The sequence below is a fragment of the Fukomys damarensis genome, unplaced genomic scaffold (assembly GCF_012274545.1).
Source record: "Fukomys damarensis isolate Sample0158 unplaced genomic scaffold, DMR_v1.0_HiC HiC_scaffold_11, whole genome shotgun sequence".
Taxonomy (NCBI): Eukaryota; Metazoa; Chordata; class Mammalia; order Rodentia; family Bathyergidae; genus Fukomys; species Fukomys damarensis.
The window spans coordinates 27578361-27599929 of NW_022900923.1; the positions used below are offsets into that span (position 1 = coordinate 27578361).

General features: G+C 40.5%; 1 pseudogene; it reads right to left on the bottom strand.

The window, feature by feature from the left end:
* Positions 1-9632: 9632 nt before the first annotated feature.
* LOC104867408 lies at positions 9633-10562 on the bottom strand (annotated as a pseudogene).
* Between the last annotated feature and the right edge of the window lie 11007 nt (positions 10563-21569).

Here is a 21569-nt window from a genome sequence, read left to right on the forward strand (position 1 = left end):
CCTTTAAAAAAAAAAAAATTTTTTATTTTTAAAAAAAAAAAAAAAAAAAAAAAAAAAAAAAATGAAATGAGATTATCTAATTTAATGACTTTTTGTGCCTTATTCTGTTTCTGTTCCATTTATTTCATTTTATAGTACAGTGACTGTGTTTCCTGGATCACACACTGAATATTTAAAGCTAGCAACCAGTAACAATTTCTATGCTATAAACTGGTTATTGATTCTGTTTAACAAGAACACAACAAGTTGTTTGTAGGTAAGTCTGATTACAGGTGGAGGCCGTGTGAAAAGTCTACTACCTCAAATTTTGAATTCTACAATTTAGAAGGTTATGTCCTACCTCAGCTCTCTCTTATGTGACCACTGATCTAGTGCCACATCATTTTTATTCTCTCAAATGTCATATTAACCTATCTGATGGCTATTAGCAAGTATTTACCTAGTGTGTATTATAGGTAAAGCAGTTTGCTAAATGAAGTGTTCATAGACAAGCTATAAGTTTGTGACTTTCTTAGAAACTACCTACATCATTGAATCAGTTAAAATCTGAGTACAAATGGGAATTTTTTTCTCTAACTTTCAAATATGCACTGTTAACTCTCATTCTTGCCTTACAGATAGCCTCTCATAGAGAGCCCATAGCTTTTTGATCCTTTTGCATATTGAAAGATCACTTTTACTTGTATCAAGACAAGTATGGTTCTGTGTAACCCAAAACTTAAGTTTCACATCTAAATCGGTTTCTCTTGACCTCTCCTACTTCCCAGTTTAGCATTGATCCAAGACTCAAGGCCCCACAGTGAATGTGGGTGGTTTGACTTTTCTCTCACTCTTACAGCTCCATTCTCTTCCCTTAATGCTCTTTTTTTGTGAAGAGGGTTTTGCTGTGTGGTTCAGTCCAGCCTTGAACACACTATGTCGTCCAGGCTGGCCTCGAACTCTTGGCGATCCTTCTGCCTCAGCCTCCCAAATACTGGGATTACAGGCATGCACCACCATACCTGTCATTGCCCCTTAATTCTTGCTACTTTCCCTCTTGCTCACTTCTTTCTAGTCTCATTGGCCTCTCTTGCATCTCAGGATATATTAAACATATCTCAACAAGAGCCTTTGGGTTTACTGTTCTTGTGTGAGTCCCTGGATTTGGTCCCCAGCACTGAAAACAAAACAACAAAACCAAACCAAAACCTGTTCCTTCCCCAACCTTCAGCATGTACCACTCCCTTCTTCGGTCTCTGCCCAGATGGCAGCAGGGCCTTCCTGACCACCCTGTTCCAAGATGCACATGTCACACCCATCACTTCCTTACTCTGATTTATTTTTTCACATCTCTTCATCTAATAAAGTAAACTTACCTGGGAAGTGAGTGATCGGCTTCTCCTTCATGCAGATACTCTTCACGCTCTTCAGTATGGGAAGTAATGCATTTCTCTCCTCTACAGGGATGAGCAAGAAAAGGCCCAGAACACTCTACTGCTTTGAATTTCTGTTCTTGTTACTTTCTTCAATCACCTTGCATTTCTTTGCCTAGTCATTTAGAAGCCGGAAGTGATAGTTTCACAGAGGCTGGGCCAATCTGGCTTTTTTTCTTATTGTTTTAAAACTAGGTCTGGCATGGATGTGTCAGGTACTTCTGTTTAGAATGTGCTGCTAATTGTTTCTGATTATTCTTGGCTTTAGGACCTCATCTAAAATTTGGAAACAGCAAATGAAACTTCACTCAATGTACTGTTAAATAAGAATCTTCTCACAAACCTGGATCTGGGCATGGTAGAGCACACCTGTAATCCCAGCACTTGGGAGACTGAGGTAGGAGGGTTTCTGAGAGTTCAAGACCAGCCTGGGCTACATAATAAGTTCAAAACCAGCCTGAACTACATAGTAAGTCCTGTCTCAAAAATAAATAAGGAAAGAAAGAAAGAAAGAACCTCCTCATAAGCTTTAATTGTCATAGAGAATATTTGAATTTGAATTATATGATATGAGCCAGTGGCTCCATGAGTTCAGGGCAAACAATTAAAAAAAAAAAACAAAATAGAAACTGAGTTATTTTTTTCAGCTCAAAAGCAATATAAAAGAGTCAAGGATTTAGCTCTGTGTGCCACCACCCCACCATCTGCCTTGCAAGTGCAAGGTCCTGAGTTTGATCCCTCATATCCCCCCCCCCAAAAGCAATATAAAATTGGGTTTTCAGTAACTGGGGTAGAGATGTATTGTTTCTAAATGTCCAGTGTTCACTGCGCCCTCTCCCTAGACCCACACCTTTGTGACCAGAACTACTCCCATTTGAACGAATCCTTGGACACTGACTGAAGAAGAAGATGCATGGAAGATCTATGTCTGGTGCTGCAGGATCCGTTTCAGAGAAAGCCTGCCTTGGCTAAAAGCCCACAAAGAGGAATGGGGTCAAGAGGCAGGAGAGGCCAATGTGCAGGGATACTGTCTCTCGACACAGCCCTGAGTGGAAGTCATGGCTGAAATCCTTGCCTAGGTGTTTACTTACGTGAATCTATTGAATTTCTCATCTTGCAAGTCAGGCAAATTGGCTTCTTATCAGTTATGACCCAACAATGCTGGCTGTTGCCCTGCCTTTCCCAGTTTCAACTGTTGCCACTGCACGGTTGTCAAGGCTGATATGACCCTGGCATATTTTCTTAAGATGATTTTTTTCCCCGGGGCGTGCTTATAATCGAAAGGACTTAATATCCCTGGGATTCTTCTAGTCTCTAGACACAACATAAGAAACAATATTAGAAATGTTTTTTAGTAATTGTTTTGACAAAGAGAGCAATATTATGCTTGGATGCATGATGAAGTCCATTTTCTGTTGCTCTGACTGGATACCACAGCCTGAGTAATTTATAAGGCTAATAGAGTAAGTCATTTGACTGATGGTCTTGAAGGCAGAGAATCTCAAGTCTGAGTTGCCACACCTAGTAAGGTCCTTCCTGCTGGTAGAGACTCTCCAGAGTCCTGAAGTGGTGCAGGGCATCGCATGGCAGAACAGAGTGTCCTAGCTCAGGTTTCTCTGCTTTTACAAAGCCACAGCCTCCTTGGATCCGGGCCCTGGTGCCACCCAAAGATCTCACCCCTGAATACTGTGTTCAGGTCAACTTTTCACCCTCTCATGTCTCACAATGGGATTCAATGTCAACATGAGTTTTGGTAGGGACATTCGAGCCATAACAGTGGTTATTTTTGTGATTCTGAATTGCATGGTTCAAGAATATACAGCTGGAGCTGGGGATTTAGCTCAGTGGTCCACTGTCTGCCTTGTAAGCACAAGGACCTGAGTTTGATCCCCCGTATAAAAAAAAGAAGAAGAATATATGGCTGAAGAAATTTTCCTGTTCATTTGCTATAATCTTTAATACTATGTTAAATTCTTTTTAATCATGTTCATTCATGTTTGGAGTTAAGTTATTAATCTTTATATTCAAATATGATCTATATACCTAACTCCAGATATACTTAAAATGTTTTATTTTTATGAGCATAAAATCTTTTTGACATTCAAATGGATATGTTCTCCCTAGTGCCTGAAACATTTCTATAATAAAGAGACTTACAGAGGAATAAAAAGCCCAAGTCAAAGTAGTTTTATATCTTTGAGCATTCTTAGCAATGGTGCTACTAGGTAGGGAGGCTTAATTTTCTGGGAGAAATCACAAATTATCACTGAACACTCTTATTTATATATCTAGTCACTAGTCTTTGATCCCAAGGCCTTTGCACTGAGCCACATTTCTAATTCTTTTTGAGACGGGGTCTCACTATGTAGTTGAGACTGACCTGGAACTCACTATGTAGGCCAGGCTGCTCTCGAACTCACAGAGATCCTCCTGACTCAGCCTCCTGAGTGCTGGGATTACAGGCATGTGCCACCATGCCCAGCCATTCTAGCTCTTTTCATTTTTTTTTTTTTTAATTTGTGACAGGACTTCACCAAGTTGCTCAGGCTGGCCTTGAGCTCGCAATCCTCCTGCCTAGGCCTCCTGAGTAGCTGAGATTATAGGTATATGCCACATGTCAGCTAATACTCTGATTTTAATACATGCACCAATGTTCTAACTATTTTTTGGACAGTTTTGAACTGTGCCATTATTCACCTTAGCTCATTAAAAATGTACTTATTTTAAAGTTCCTACAAATAAAGTGATTATCCATCCTTATGGGATGTAGGTCACCTTTTAGGGTGATATTTGTGTGTTTTGTGGGGGTACCAGGGATCGAACTTGAGACCTTGCTCTTGTGAGGCAGGCAGTGGCACCACTGAGCTAAATCGGGGCCCCTTGATATTTGTGTTTTTAAAAACAGCATTTCTTATAGGATTTTTTTGTAGGAATCTTATTGATCACAATAGTTATGAGAATTTCAGGTGTCATAACATACAATCTAAATGAGGTAGGGTGATTAAAATGTTACATAATGTGAAAATATACATATCAGAAGTAGCCATGTGAACAGAAATACATAATGGAGAGAGTAGGTAAGAGAATTACTTCAATGATCAGTTGAAGGCCCATGTGCAGTAATACTGGGCCTCTCTCTTCCTTTATTGAAAATAATTTTCACAAACAGAAACAGGTATCCCTTGCACATCTCAATGCACAGTATAGATTGGTGACCTGCTATCTGTACAGTCTGAAATGGTAAAATTATGATCTTTTTGTGGAACTCCCAGGAAAATAATAAGTAGTGAACCACATGAAAATATTAGTAAGCATTGATAGTTTATTTTAGTTGGCATTTGGAATATGTTCAACTTTTGATGCTAATAAACAATAACTAATATACTCTTTTTTTTTTTTTATGGTACAGGGGATTGAACTCGGGTCCTTGCACTTACAAGGCAGGCCACCGAACCTCTGAGCCAAATCCCTGGCCCTAATATACTCTTAAAGTGTGAGAACTTTTAATATTTTAATCACACACATAACATAAAGCATGGAACATGTATAGTTTTAAGCAAAAAGGTAGAACAGAATGCACCTGAATTTCAAAGCTTTTTGTTTCAGTATTCTGTAGTCTCTACCACTGTCTGAAGAATGAAATGGATAGAACTACATGTTTGTATACCAAAACAGGCAGTAGCTTGAGTTCTTAGAGAAAATTCAAAACAAGAAATGCTACTCTTTTTCTCTGGGACCTTTCAGGAAACTAGACCAAAATAATAAATTATTCAAAGATTCTATTAAGCAGTGGTGTTTTTCTGTGTATGTAACTGTCCAGAGAACAAACCGAGTAAGCGTAAGAGCACTGCCTTCTGATGTTTTTCTATTGGGAATCATGAATCCTGAACAATATAGTTCAATCAGAGCTGTTTTCTTATACACCACGTTGACCCTGTTTTGTGCCAACTATACTGACAAATACTTTTTTTGGGGGGGTTAGGTTGGCGAGTTTTGCTTCCAGATTTTCTTGGCGAGATTTTTCTAGTTGAATCTTGTATAGAAAGCAGGTTCTATGAGCTTCAAAAGACTCATTCCCTCCCTCCCCCATGTCTCCCTGAATGCCTTTAAGTTATTCCTCAAAGAGCAAGTTCTTAGTGGGGAAAAATAAGCACTGAAACAACTTAAAAATGTATTTCACTGATAGTGTACCTATAGTCGAATGCAGACTATTTTATTTTTAAAATTGTAAAATTTGAAAACAAAATAGCCTAGATTAAATAACAGCTTTCCAAAGCTCAATTTTCCTGCTTGAAATACTGTATAAAGATCATTCCCTAAAACTAATGGGGACACTACAGTTTTGATAATCTGTGATTAGGTGAGCTGATCAATCTCAGTTGATAACATCCCTTTTTCCCTTCCCTAAGGATTTAAGAAATTCTAGAATAGATGCATTTTTTTTCTAGTCTTACATTCACAATTTCACACCCTGAGGGGCATATACTGTTATCTACAGGAATCTACACTTATCTACCTCATTGTCATATTTCAGAAATCGACATGGAAATGCTTACCATCCTGTGTCCATTCACCAAAGGTAAGAAGGCTTTGCGACCATGAGCATAAACACTTAATTAGCCTACTTAACAGGAGCCTACTCCTGCTGCCCCAATGAGGTACAACAAGCTTGGTTGTATCCAGGATGGAAAGCTGCTTTTCACCCTGGTACTATTCTGTCACCCCTGGGAATTTGGACTTTTTTTTTTGTACCAGGGATCGAACTTGGGACCTTGCGCTTGCAAGGCAGGAGGCAGAACCACTGAGCTAAATCCCCGGTTCACCCCTGGGAATTTGGTAGAATGCTGCCCTTGGATGAGTGGGACAGCTGCTCTGTGAAAGGCATGGTACTGAGGAGTCAAGAGGAGAGTCTGCTGCTTCCAGGATGTTAGCTCTCCCACGCTATAATAAATACCGCAACTTCTAAAGAGAAAAGAGTGTGTGTGTGGTGGTGGGAGTTCTTTTGGCTCCTGGTTTTGGAGGTTTTGCTCTGTGATCCACTGGCCTTGTTGCTCTGGGAGGGTGGGAAGGCAGCACATCATGTTGGGCAGTACATCCTAGAGCAAAGCTGCTCATCTCATGGCTGGAAATTGAAAAAGAGACAGGAAGAGACTGTAGTCTCACAATCCCCCTTGATGGCACTTCCCTGGTGACAGGGAGACTTCACACTACTCCAACTCCCAAGGTCCCTCCTTTTCATAATAGAGCTGCAGGCCAGGGGCCAAGCATTTAACACATGAGCTTTGAGGAACATTCTAGATCCAACAGATAAGCAGGAGAGCCAGGCATGGTGGCACACCCCTGTAGTCCCAGCACTCGTGTGGCTGAGGCAGTTTGAGGACAACCTGGGCTACATAGTGAGTTCAAGGCCAGCCTGAACTATGGAGCAAGACCCTCTCTCAAAAACAAACCAAAAACCCAAAAGAAAAAAAGTACAGCAGGGGCAACAGTGACCGCTTCTCGACCAACTCTTAGCAGCGTTCTTTGTCTAAAGATCTAAATTTAATTTCCTGCTTTTATTTGTATTTTTTACTATTTATTTGTTTATTATTTAGTTTAGTTTTTTTTGTTGTTGTTTTGGTATCGGGGATCAAATTCGAGTCCTCGGGCTTGTGAGGCAGGTTGCGGAACCACTGAGCTAAATCCCTGGCCCCTAGCTTAGTTATTTGAAACGGGGCCTGGCTATGTAGTTCAGGCTGACCTTGAACTCACTATGTAGCCCAGGCTGGCCTCGAACTGGAGGCAGTCCTCCTGCTTCAGCCTCCCAAGTGCTCTGATTACAGATGTGCACCACCACACCTGGCTTACTTTTTATTTATTTTATTTGGCATGCTAATGATGATTGAACCTAGGGATTCTTGCATGCTAGGCAAGTGCTCTATGACTGAGCTGTGTCTCATCCCATATTTTAATTTTTATTTTGAGACAAGTTCTCCCTAAATTGCCCCATGCTGGCTTTGAGCTTGTGATCTTCCTTCCTTAGCCTCCTAAGCATCTGGGATTAGAGTTGTGCACCCTCACACCTGGACCTCCTTTTATTTTGAAAGCAAATATTTGTGGGAAAAATACCAACATTTGAGATGAGTTTTAAAATCAAAGTCATGTATTTAGCTAAAGGGAAGAACTTTGAACCTCCAAATACCAGAAAATACTGCACAAGGTTAAGTTTTGATTTCTTCTTCCTAAAAGGAGAAAACAGGGAAGTTCTTAGGAAAATATGAAAAGATTAAACATTAGAAAAAGAATACCTAAGGAAAGCCTTAACACTGAAAAAAAAGCAGAACTTAAAGTTTCATTTGTCTTCTTTATTAATTCACAAAAAAGTTTACTGCATGTTTCCTTTTTATGTTAAGCTCTGGAATTGACCCTAGGTCCTTCTCACCCAGCTACATCCCCAGCAACACACTGTAAGGTCTAGGGTGTGGCCTTGGGTATGATCCACCTACCTAGGTATCTGGGTTAACTGTGTACCACCTCACCTGGCTGTTTATTACATGCTTGCTATATAGAAAGCACTGTAGTGTGGGATGGGAGTCAGACATTAGATAACTGGCTGTGATTATTGTGATTTTTAAGGGGAGTTTAGGTTCCCAGTGCAGTGGGAGCATTGAAGAAGGGCAAGTAGGCTTGTGAGACTGGTAATCAGGGAAGCTTCTAAAAGACCGGGGTGCTGCAGTTTGGATAAACCCCCGAAAGGTTCACATGGTAAATGTTGGTTGGTCCCCAGCCCATGGCACATTTGGGAAGGCTTAAAATGTTATGGACATTGCACCCACGAAGTGGGCGGCGAGACTCGGCCTCCTTCTCTCTCCCCACCGCTTTCCATTTCCCCACTACCAAGCGGTGAGCAGCCTCCTTTGCCAGGTCCTTCTCCAGGGACGCACTGCCTCCAATAGGCCCCACAGCAGCAGGGCCAACCAGCCATGGTCTGAGACCTTCAGAACTGTGAGACAAAAGAAACATTTCCCCTTTGAGAGCTGCTTTTATCAAGTATTTTGGGACATTACAGAAAACTAACATATGGAGTTGAAGTTGGGTATGAGTTTTCCTGGAGGATATGGAAGGTAGGTTTAGAACTTGTAAATAAAATGGAAACAGTGTCGGCAGAACAAAAACAGTGCGTCTGAGAATCACCAAGTAGATTGTGGTAGAGAGGGGGCAAGAAGGGAGCAGATGGGACAAAAAAAAAAAGAAAAAAAAAAAGAAAGGGAACAGAGCAGTGGGTGCCTTATTTGTTTATTCTTTAGTATTTGTAAGTGTCTTAAAGAAATAGGTCGTGGCTGAAGGGATATTATTGTATTCACATGATCTACGGAGGAACATTAATTTAGGGAGGAATACTGTCATATTCACATTTTATTCTTTTTATTTTATTTAAATTCTTCATTAGTATATGTTTGCAGTACGTTATATTTGCATTCCTTGTGGGCAATCGATACACATACAGATGTATCTTAATTCTTTTTTTCATCTTCTTTCCCTTCCCGCCCTCCCAATCCCTCCATCTCTTGACCCTTTCCCCTTTTAATTTTTTGAAACTTAAAGAAAACAATTTTTTGAAGATCTGAAAAACAATTCCTAAAAGACTGACTTTTTCAGAAAACGGTAGCTACACAATGCATTGTCTATCATGTTAAAATGTGCATTAGACACAAATACAAAGACATGAAACAATTCACCACTCTTCAACAATTTGAGCAAAGATGAAACGCCTAAGAAATAACAGGGATGACTTGCAAAGAAAAGGCTCTATAAGCACCGTTAAAAAAAAAAACAAAACCGAAGATCACAAATGCCTGAGTGTGTTCACTTATAAACAGTGAGTTGGACCCTTAGCATGAGGACCCAGAGCATTTTGCCACATAGCATTGACACGTGTTATAAAAGTGTGTAGTGTCAAAGGAATAGAACCACCAGCATTCAAAAGCAGCGCTGTCAACGAGGCAAAAAACACTCCACACCACATCTCTCTGTCGTCCATCATTGAACACACTGGCAGCCACTTTGAAATGAAAAGGAAAAGGAAAAAAGGAGCCATAATCCCTTTTATTTTCTCTGTTTAAAATCAAAACAAACATTAACTCTGTTATACACTAGCATCATCAAAGTACATCATTTGTACAAGCAAAGGACTAGGAACAAAAACTTGTCGACAGAGATCCAAACACAGGGGAGAGCGCCTCACGCTGCTTTCCGATGGGACTCAGGCGGGGCCACTTCATAATCACTGGCGCTAAACAAAGTTGCTGAATTCTTCGCCAGATACTTGAGGAAATCATGAAGACAGTTCAGTGATAAAACAAGGCTCTTCTCATCCAGAGGTGCATAGGCCAACATTGCTCCAATTCATACAAATAATCTCACTAGACGTGAGGCTCCCTACACCTGGGATGTGGGCGCGTCAGGGTGATCAGTAAGGATCTCAGCGTACAGTGGTCTCTCAAATTTGTAGAGGAACTGAGTGCCCAGCATCACACTGAAGTATTCTTTTATCCCTGCTACGACCTCATTCACAGCATACACCCGATTATCTGTGTTTCCTCGAGATTTCTTATAATTTGCATAGCCCTCTAGGATGGAATCCACATTCTTCTTGGCAGGAAGGTAGAAGAGCTATTTTGGTCTGGTAATTAAGTCCCAGTCATCAACAAGCCATGGCTTTAGCTCTTCAGGGATCTTGATTTTAACTTGAACTCTGTTCATAAGTTTCTTCATCTTGAGGTGTCTCACTGGTACTGCCACCATCTCTGTTATGAGGTATTTTTTTGTTTGTTTTGTTTTGTTTTCACTGCAACATTTTACTGTTGCAGACCAGAAGTCTTCTTTCCTGGAGCAGCTCCTCTCATCTTTCCCTCTGCACATTGCTCCTGATTGGCTTTTTGAAGTTCTCGCTGTTTTCTGTAGATTGATGTCCACATATTTGAGTACTCTGCTTTCTGGAATCCATTCGTCCCAATTTTTATTCCAACCACTGTAATGTATACAGTATTTTGCTTGTTTGTCCTGTATGGCAACCTTTACACACTTTGCCTCATAAAGAAGAGGCTCATGAAGGCACAATAGTCGTTCACCCTCCTGGAACTTGGGCTTCGGGTCCTTCTTGGGTGCCATTTATAAGTGATGCTCTGCCTCCTTCTCCTATCACCAATGACTCTAGCCACCTACTCTCTCCCCTTTCTCCTGTTAGAAAGATCTACCTCCTTACTTTCTAGTATCTATCTTTTAATTTGCTATTTTGGGTTTCTCATAATAGAGAAACTATTCCATATTGAAGCTTGTATGCCTAACATTTCACTTAACATTATGGTCTCAAGTTGTATCCATTGTCCTACAAATGACTCATTAATCTTTATGGCAATGTAGCACTCCATTGTGCGTAAAAATCACATTTTCTTTATCTATACATCCATTTATGGCCATAATGGCCACTTTCAAGGTTCAGCTATTGTATTTACTTTTTTTTTTTTTTGGTACTCGGATTGAACTCGAGTCCTTGTGCTTATAAGGCAGGTGGTGGAACCACTGAGCTAAATCCCTGGCCCCTAAGATTTAGCTATTGTGAATTGCACTGCTATTTATTATGTTTAAAAAGCCTTCGGGGATAGTTTTTATAAGGAGAAAGTTGACAAGTTTCCTGTATCCACTTGAGAGATAATAAAAGGGAAAAAAGCTGAGATAAGGATTGAACCATTGTAAGAAGGTGCTAAAACAAAGAACTTGACTCAGTGGATGATTAGGCAGAGGCTGTGAAGGGAGCTGGTAGAATCTTCAGAACAGAAGTTGTTCTATAAAGAATGATAATCTTCTTTCACATTTTAAGTTTTTTGGTTGAGACAAGATGTTAGAAAGGTTCAGACTTCCTAAAATATTTTTAGAATAGTTGTTCTATTTGTTTTTTTCCCTCATTGAGTTTATTAGTACATTTTAGGTATACAGTACAGTTACATTCATCATTGGGATCTTGTACCTTTACATGACAGGTCTTGGTTCTCATTTTTTCCCCTTGTCCCTGCCCTCCCTTCACCCCCTTTCCCCCTCCCAGTTTACAAACACTTTATTTCCATTTTTAAATTTTCTCATATTTTTTTCTTTTCCCTTATTACCTTTGCCCTACCCTTCCCACTTTCCTTACACCTTTAGCCCTTTTCTTCCTAATAGAACATTGTCAATTATGTACTATTATAGTATTTAAGATCCTAATGAGATCATTGATAATGTTCTATGTGTTAATAGGTAAAAGCAAAGTCTCAGAGTTATCCAAACTGTGGGTTCAGCACAACTGACTAGTCTACTTACTGCAGAACTGTCTAACCCTTCATGTGGCAGTGTACCCTGTGAATATTTGAGTAGGACATGGGATTAAAGAAATTTACTTGATCACAGGATCTCAGATGTACAAGGAACTTATGTAAAATGCTGATTCAGATTCACTAGATTGTTATGAAATCTAAGATTATTTAGGTTCTGAAATCCCCTCAAATATTTAAGATTTAGAATTACTTTTTCAAAGTGCTTATTCATTACAAGTGAGTAATCTTAGAGTTGTCTGTTAATATTTAATAATAAGTAGGTAATGATTACTTTTCAGAGCTTTTAAGGATAAAATACGTCAGATAACATATAAGTAAATCTAAGTTCTGCCTTAAACTCAAAGCAAACTAAAGTCCTAAAGGCCAACTTGATAGGATATTTGGGAAACCACATTCTATTCATTTCAGAGAAATAAAAAGAAAATAAAAAGTATATAAATTGTCCTTTACTTCCCCCTCCCAAGATATTTTCAGATACAAATCAAGATTCATGAAAAGGGCTAGAATTCTAATGTGTAGTTTAAACAAAGGGAGATGGAATTTTGGAATAATCTAAAGAATATTACTATTGAGAATGTGATATCAAGTGGGCAGGAATAAAATTGGTGATGCTCAAAAAACTTCTCAAGAACTAGATTTCCTAGTGATTTTATCTAATCCTAAGGGTCCAAAAAGATTTCACTGGAGATATTGATTCTGATTAGTTCACAGTGTTGCTTAAAGTACTGGGCTGAAAAGAGTTGAGACTGAGTTTCAGTTTGGTACAATAAATGTGACAATTGACCAACTACAGCTGCCTTACGTGGGGGAAGTGAGGGTGAGGTCCCCATCCTTGTAACTGTGATGCCCTTTCTGAGTTATACTTGAGGATTTATTAGGCCATACGGGGTGCCGGTGAGCGGGATTGGGCCAGGAGCAAATGACAGTCTGAGAAATATCGATTATTGTAAAAATAATTCATAAGATGTGGTCAAATCACTTAGATGATATATGACCCTATGGGTCTGGGAGAAATGTGTACGGGGGGCAATAGTACAAGGACAATGTTAAAAATGTGAACTTTGCAGAGATGTGAAACACTGCAATCCTAGAAAGGAATGCTTGACAAACAAAACTACGAATGTCTTTTAGCATAAAAGTGTAAGTCTCAAAAAAAAAGTGTAAGTCTTCAAGTTTTATATAGTTTCCATGGGATAATATGTGCTGGAGACTATCTAATTAATTCACCTTTCCTACATCATTGGATTCCTTTTTAATATCAGTACTGGGCCAAGCAGGACTGTGAATCACTAGTGAAAATTTCAATGTGAAGAGTCACCCACTGGGAGCCCCCAGGCCCCTAAAATGGGCAACACTGAAGTAGTCAACACAGTAGCATTGTGTCCCTCTTCACCACCCAATGTCCAGACAAACCTGGCCGCTGTTTCCTAGCTGGACTTTCCCAGTCATAGACCAGCTGCTGCCCAAGGGGAGCTGTGCGCCTGGTGAGTCAGGGACACTCAGAAGCTGCCCAAATCGGAGCTGATTCTGTTAGCCAAACGACATGAAAAACAACTTGAGAAAAATATAAATGTCCTTCTGAGACAGTCCACTTGCTGTAGTGTCTGGTCTGTGGCTCAGATTCCGGCCTTCCATTAGGAGAGACGGATAGACACTGAAATGGAAAGACTCATGTTCCAGTCTCAGTTTGACCAGGTCCTACCTCAAAACCTCTCTAATCATCTTTTCCAAGCCTCGGTTTCCTCATATAATTGACTGAGAAGAGAGGGAGCCTGGAAAGGGAGACAACCAAGAAAAATATTTCCTATTTAATGAGTTCTAGACATCTTTTTTGTTTGTGACATGTTCTTGCTGAACTCATTATGGTCTTAAACTCATTGTGTAACCTAGATTGGCCTCAAACTTTCAACCTCCTGCCTCAGCCTCCCCAGTGCTAGTATTACAGGAGCGCATGACTATGCCCAGTGACTTCTAGAAATCCCAACTAAACGATTAACTGTATTTCCCTGGACAATGAGTTCACAAGAATAGCAATAGATGCTGATCCTCCAGACTGGATAGAGTGAGTTCGAGGCCCTCTTAGCTCTTCCTAACGACTGCAAGTAGTTCCTAAGTATTTCCACACAGTGATTTGATATTTCTATGGTCTTTCTGGCTTCCCTGTGGTTCCAGACAGCTCTTTTACCCTGTGGCTCTTGAGATTGCACTGTAATGTAGTAACTTGCTCTTCATTTCTGTCAGTCTTCCTTACAATTGTACTGCTTCGAGCTGCTTCTCACTGTCAGATTAAAGTTATAGGAGGCCGCTGCTTTGTACACAGTTCCTGCACTGGACCGAGTTAAAAATAAAAATAGAGTCACTCAAGTTCTCTGAACCTAATCTATTTATCTGACTTTGGAAGCAATCAGGATTAGAGAGAAGAAAAGCCAGAGTTCCCAAATAGGCCAGTTTCAATGAGCATGAAACTAACCCAGTTTTAACTAATCAGTTATTTTCTTATTGTTATGTCTCCCTGTCTCTGCCTTTCAAGGAAAGCAACATTGAAGTGATCATTCTGCATCTGTTTTTATTTCTGCCTTTTCTGAGCCCTCTCTTTTGGCTTGTGGACTGGAATACTTTCTCTGTTTTATGTAGTAAAGTGTTGCTGGATTCTAGAATTTTTTTAAAAAGGCAATTAAGAACTTTAAAATGTATTTTTTTCCTTCGACACCACTAATGTTTGGGTGGTGTGGATCTGTCTTATTTCATGATTTTAGGTCTCTTTTCCCAGGAATGGACACAAGTTCTTGAGAAGCAAGCTAGGAATAACCCAATTTCGTTCAGAATCACCTTTTCTTTGGTAAGGGCCTTGTTTATGTTTTAAATCAAATGGTCACATTGTTTGCTATCAAAAGTCTTAAAGACTTTTGTAAACCTTTATCTGTCTGCACATGTTCAAGCCAACATTTGAACATGGTGCACAAAGAACCTGTTTTGTATCACTTTCATAATTTAGATAACTTTTCCTATAAATCACAAAGCTGCAGGGTCATGTCTTTCACGGCAGACATTGTGTCTAAGGAAAGTGAACAAAATATGTGGCCAGATTAGACTGGCTTTCTCGTCAGGAAAAGGCTGACTTCATTTTTATTTTTATGTTTACTGTGAATAAATGTGGTTACATTCGTGTCTGTGCACCCTCTCTTCTGAATTTGGGAGGCAGAGAGAAAATGGGAGAAAGAACAGGCATAGAGTTTTGCCTTGGCTTTGTTTTGCTTTACTTTGTCTTCCTGAAATCTTCTCAGGAAATCTACATTACTCCTAGTTTCCTCAGCTTGGTGGTTTAGAGGTGTTTGCCCCTGGCACAAGCACCCAGGACAGGAATCTTAGGGCCCAGTGGGGCTTTACCTTGCTGTCTTTTGTAAAGTGGCTTCAGGACATTAGCTGAGAAAGGAGATGTGCGAAAGGGAACCACAGGCCACGGCAGCATTCTTTCGTGGAGCGCAGCTCTGAAGAGACACACGGGAGTGGAGTACTGGAATTATTGATTCTGTTCCGCTGTTGAGGCCTGTGAACCCTTGTGCGGTCTTGGGTTCTGGGAAGCCCAGTTTAAAGACCACTGCCTCAGACCCTCTCACTTAGCCCCAGTGAGTCTGGGACATACTCAGGAAGGGCTGGTTGCTGTCTGTGGCTCAGGCCTATGAATCTGTTGAATGTTTACCATGCACCAGGCAACTTACTATACTGTATAAATTCATCTTCCTGAAAATCTTTTTAGAGATAATTAACTGGTCATCCAGTCCTGTAGCAGAGGACTCAACAGCCAGATTGGCATTCTCACAGCACCCAGATCACCCCCCTCAACAAAAAGGCTTTCTCAGTTGCCTAAGACAAGTTCAGCTGAGCATGTGCAAGATTTTAAAGGAAATCCATTTCCTCCTTGTGGTTTCCAGTTTACTGTGCCTTTTCTAGACTATGTTGCTGAGAGTTTTTCCTTGACCAAGTTTAGAAGCTCCTCTGAGCTCAACTACGTCCCTCCTTGGGTCCGGCCCCCAGTAGTTCAATATTAGTAAGAATGCTACTGTTTCACGTTAGCCAGAACTTGCTACCCCATATCTAATTACCCTCAAAAATCGGATTAAGGTCCCCACATTCAAGGTAATATCTAATCACCCTGACCTACCTATAGCACGGATCCTGGCGAAGTTGGCTTAGCCAGAATACCCTCTTCCCTCTTGTCCCTCGGCAATGTTCTACCTATCCACATCCACTCGCCGCCACCTGGCTATAAATGTCCACTTTTCCTTATTGGATTTGGAGTTCAGCCTGATCGTTTTCTCCTACAACAAAACCTCATTGCAAAAGCCTTCTTGAATAAAGTCTTCCTTACCATCATTAATAAGTATCTGGAATATTTTTTTTTCTTTTACATTCCAGAAGGGCTTTTAAAGAATTTTTATAGCAAAACATTTATCGGTACATTTAGTCATAATGATAACACCCATTGTAGGGAATGTGCTCCTGTGCAGGATGCATCCCGCTGCTCTTTTCCTTTGCTCTCCTCCCTTCAAGCTCCCTTCCCCTCCCTATGTACAAAAGCTTTGTTTCCATTTTTGTCCTTCTATTTTCTTTTTCTTTCTTTCTCTCTCCCCCTCTCCCTCCTCCTCTCTCTCTCTCTCTCTTTCTCTCTCTCTCTCTCTCTCTCTCTCTCTCTCTCTCTCTCTCTATCTCTCTCTCTCTCCCTCTCCCCCTCTCCCCCCCTGGCTCTCCCTCCCTCCTCTGTTGTTCTCCTTCCCATTTCAACATTTTCTGGCCATTTCCCAAGATCTATTATACAGTTTAGTCCTTAATTACACTTTTGGTGTCTCACACCAGAGAAACAATGCAATGTTTAAACGTGTGCCTGATTTATTTCACTTAAGAGTATGGTCTCAAGGTGCATCCATTTAGCTATAAATGTCTGAAGCTCATCCTTCTTTATGGTAGAGTAGTAGTACTCCATTGTGTAAAAAAACCACATCTTTATTCACTCATCAGTTGCTATGCATTTGAGCTGTTTCCAAGCTTCAGCTATTACAAACTATGCCACTATGAACATGGGTGTGCACATATCTCCAGCAGAGTTTTAGATCATCTCTGAAACACTTATTTACTTAGAGATATTTAAAATTATTACATTATATATAATTGTATATTATTGTATTACTTAGATGTGATAACTCTGAAATAATGACTTGGTAATCCCTACAACCGTTTTCTAGGGTAATTTTTGGAAATTTATTAATGAATTTTGAAGTAGCTTTCTGTTATAGTTTATATGTGGATGTTACCCCAGTCTCACGTGTTTCTGGGTGAACTTTTGGGAGGTGACCGGAGCATGACCCTCTGCACTGCCCTAGCTAAATGTGAGGTTGGGCTATGAAGTCTGGTTGGAGGAGGTGGCTCGCTGGGGCGTGGCCTGCAAGGATTTACCTTTCCTGCTCTTCCCTTCACCCACTGTCTGCTTTCTGCCTGCTTTGCCAGGAGCAGGTCTCTGCTGTGCTGCCCTGCCTCCTAGCCAGCCAACTACGGACTGAAAACCTGCAAAACTGAGCCAAAATAAACCTTTCCTCCTTTAAGTTGTGAGTGTTGGGTACTGTGTCTCAGTGATGAGAAAGTAACTAAGCTTTAACTTTTTTTCCTTCAAATTACTTCTAAGTATTTTGAAAAGCACCTCCCTTTACAATAAGGGGCCAAATATCCAGAAATCTTTCCGTTTTAAGGACTCTCTTTCCCTTATGCTCTTCTTTTTTGCCCCTCCCTCCTCTCACCCTCTCCTCCCTCTCTGTTTCTTCCTTTCTTCTTTGAGACAGTCTCCCATCTTTCTGCCTCAGCCTCCCCGGTGCTGGGATTACAGGTGTGCACCACCACGTCCTGCTTTTTCCTGTTCTCTTTGTGGCAGTGATTTTGATTTTATTCCTGGAGAGTTAGAAATTAGTTTTTATTTTGAAATTAAGACACGTATTGTCTTTAAGAAATTTGTCTGGTAGTGTCTCCGGCTAACTTGACAGTTCCTAGTATTTTTATTAATTAAAAATTATTATTTTACTGCCTTCATTCTCTTGAATCAAAAAAGGAATAATACTTGGAAGGCTGAGGTGGGAAGATCACTTGAGCTCACAAGTTTGGGATCAGCCTGGGCAACACAAAGAGATTCCCTCTCAAAAAGAAAAGAAAACAAAACAGACCAAGGCAAAATAAAGCAAAACAAAATAGTATTTAGTTGCTATTACAGACCACTTTCTAAAACAAACGTTTTTTTCCCACTTTAAAAAATTTGAAGCATAACTCACATATAGCCAACTTTTTTTCTTTGTTTGCTTTGGTTTTGGGTTTTTTGTTTTGGTTTGGTTTTTGCTTTTTGAGACAGGGACTGGCCTTGAGCGCACTATGTTGCCCACTGGCCTCGAACTTGCTGCGCTCCTCCTGCCTCAGCCTTTTTTAAAATGTACAATTCCATAGTTTTTGGTACAGTGTCTTTTACAATAACATCAGAAGACAAAAATCTCAACAAATTTAACTAAATGATCAAGTTGGTTTTACTTGCAACTCATGAATGTACCTGATCTAAAAGTAGAGTGGTGCTATGCTCGGCAGAATACAGTAGCTTAAGCAACAGTGAGGAAAACACATGATGCAAAGAGCAGAATGGTTAACATCAAGCTGCTTTAAGTCACTTGCCTCAAAGGAGTTAAAGTAGAGGGGCCTGATTAGAGATCAGTCTATGCTTTCCCGCTCTCTCTCTCTCTCTCTCTCTCTTTCACACACACACACACAATTTTCTCTGAAGGTCAGATAAACAACTTAATTTTGGTTTGGTGAACTTTAGCTCTATGACTCCACCATTTGGTTTCATCTGTTGAGCCATAGCTCAAGAGCTCCATCCAAAACAATGACCACCCATGCATTTTGTTTAACAGCAAACAGAAGTGCTTTTTTTTTTTTTAAAAAAAACAAAAACACAGTGTCTTGCTAGGTAGTTCAGTCTGGCCCTGAACTTGCTGTGCAGCTCAGGCTGGCCTTGAACTTACCATCCTCCTACCTCAGTCTCCTAAGAGCTGGGATTACACATGTGTGCCATTACCTCTGGCCCAAATGACTCCACCATTTGGTTTCATCTGTTGAGCCATAGCTCAAGAGCTCCATCCAAAGCAATGACCACCCATGCATTTTGTTTAACAGCAAACAGAAGTGCTTTTTTTTTTTTTTTAAAACAAAAACACAGTGTCTTGCTAGGTAGTTCAGTCTGGCCCTGAACTTGCTGTGCAGCTCAGGCTGGCCTTGAACTTACCATCCTCCTACCTCAGTCTCCTAAGAGCTGGGATTACACATGTGTGCCATTACCTCTGGCCCATTTTTGTTTGCTTGCTTATTTTTGGTGCTTGAGATTGAGCCCAGGGCTTTATGCATGCTTTTGTACCCTAAGCTACACTCCCACCTTAGGGGGTATGTCTTCCAGGAGGCCCTTGCTGACCTCAGCCTGGGGAAATCCCTCTACTGGTTGTTCTTCCATACTCAGTACTTAAATGGCAGAAATAAAATTTTAAAGTAGTAATCAGCTGCTCAAAACCCTTCAAAAGCTTTTCATTCCAACTCAGATCCAGTCTTTATAGGTTCCATGTGAATCCACATGACCCTGCTCTCTTCCTTGGACTTTGTGTTCTATACTTTAATTTACTCTGTTCCAGATGTTTTGACCTTCTCGTTTCTCCTACTTCAGGACTTTCGTACTCACTGTTACTTCTCTCCAAGCCCTCCACCCTAATGCTTACATAATTCTTTCACTGTATTAATTTTCTCAAATGTCATCTTGCTGGTGTGGCCATCTCTAACTGCTCTGATTAAAATCGTGCCTCCCCTCCCCCTGGTCTGGCAATTCCTATTTTCTTTTCTGCTTTTATATTAATTCATTTATTTTACTTACCATTTGTTTTTCTTATTATATATCTCCTCCACTAGATTTTAAGCTTTTAGATGACAGCTTTTTTTTCCTCTGCTTTCTTCTCTGCTAAAGCCTTAGCATTCAGAGTAGTACCTGGTTTGTAGAAGGCACTCAATACTTTTGTTTGTAGAAAAAAACATGAGTTTCTTGGCATTGTGGCACACCTGGAACCCCAGTACTCAGGAGGCTAAGGCAGGAGGATCACAGCGAGTTTGAGGCCAGCCTGGTCTACACAGCAAGACCCTGTCTCAAAAAATCAACATCTTCCAATAAATGATTGAGTAAATGAATATACCTTGTGCATTCATTTTTTTTAAAAAAAGATAAAGCCTCTTCTGTTGTGCAGGTTCTGAACTCCTGGGTTGAACTTGGGTCCTTGTGCTTGTGAGGCAGGTGGCAGAACCACTGAGCTAAATCCCCTGCTTCCTGCATTATATTTTATTGCAAGGATTTGACAAGCTTTTTCTGTGAAGGATCAAGTCATCCTTGTGCCTCAGGCTCCTGGGTGCTGGAACTGCAGGTATATGCACTTATATTCACTTTCAAAACATTGTTTTCTTAGAAAACAAGATGCCTAATTTGTTGATCAACCTACCTTAGTGCCTAGCACAGAGTAGGATCTCAATGATTTTTGGAATTAACTTCGTTTAAATTGGAAGCGATGATAACACAGAGAGAGGAGTGTGTATTGCTTTAAGAATTTATGTTTACAGTGATAGTGTTTGTAGCCCTAGTATTACTACTTTGTACACAATCTTTCTTGAAAGAGGAACATACTGGTAAGAGTATTTACTGGCTTCCTGGAACAAGCGTGAGGTTTATATTGTTTGCAAACCCTGAAAAAGTGATGTGGGGTATTATCTGAGAGTGTAACAGGAAAAAAATTGCAGTTTTCAAAGCAGCGAGAACCTGCGCAGTCTGCCCTTTGCTGTAACTAATCCGTGCAGGAACCGGAAGGCAGTGCACCGCCCCTTCCTGAAAGCTTTTGGGGCCAGCTGTGGTCAGAATTCATAGTCCTGTCCTTTGGGGTTGAAGAGGTGCCTGAACACTCATTCCTTCCACATTCAGCACACCACAGGCAAAGCCCTAAAGTCGCACGTGTCGATGCTTCCGCAGAGAAGAGCGGGAATAGACTCACCGGTTGGCTACGTGGACAAACAGCTATGCCAACTGCATTCGGGGTTTTCCACAAAAATAAGTTCGGGGGAGCCGGGGATTTAGCTCAGTGGTTCCTCTCCTCGCCTCGCAAATGCAAGGTCCCGGAGTTTGATCCTCGGTACCAAAAAACAAAAACAGAAATGAAAACAAAACAAAAAAAGCCAGAGCTTTTGATCTCTCCTCGTTTTCTTTTTGCTAGGGGTTTATTTCTGATGGCAAATCTCTGGGTCAAACAATCCAGAGGACTGTTGGTTGGCATCAGGGGAGTTCTAATCCTTCTGATTGGACAGACTAGGATTCTGACTGAATGTCAAGTCTGTGCCACAAAACCAATAGTTTTATCTATAATAATTCAAGTAGGGGGAAGGGAGGGGGGAAGAGATAAAAATAATTAAGATGTGTCATGTACATATATGAACCTTTATCATCATTATGTACTATAGACATGTACTAATAGTGCTGGGGATTTGGCTCAATGGTTCTGCCGCCTGCCTCGCAAGCACAGGAGGGGGGAAGGGATAAAAATAATTAAGATGTGTCATGTACATATACGAACCTTTATCAGTGAATGTCATCATTACGTACTATAGACATGTACTAATAGTGCTGGGGATTTGGCTCAATGGTTCTGCCACCTGCCTCCCAAGCACAAGGGCCAGAGTTCGATCCCCAGTAAAAAAAAAAAAAAAA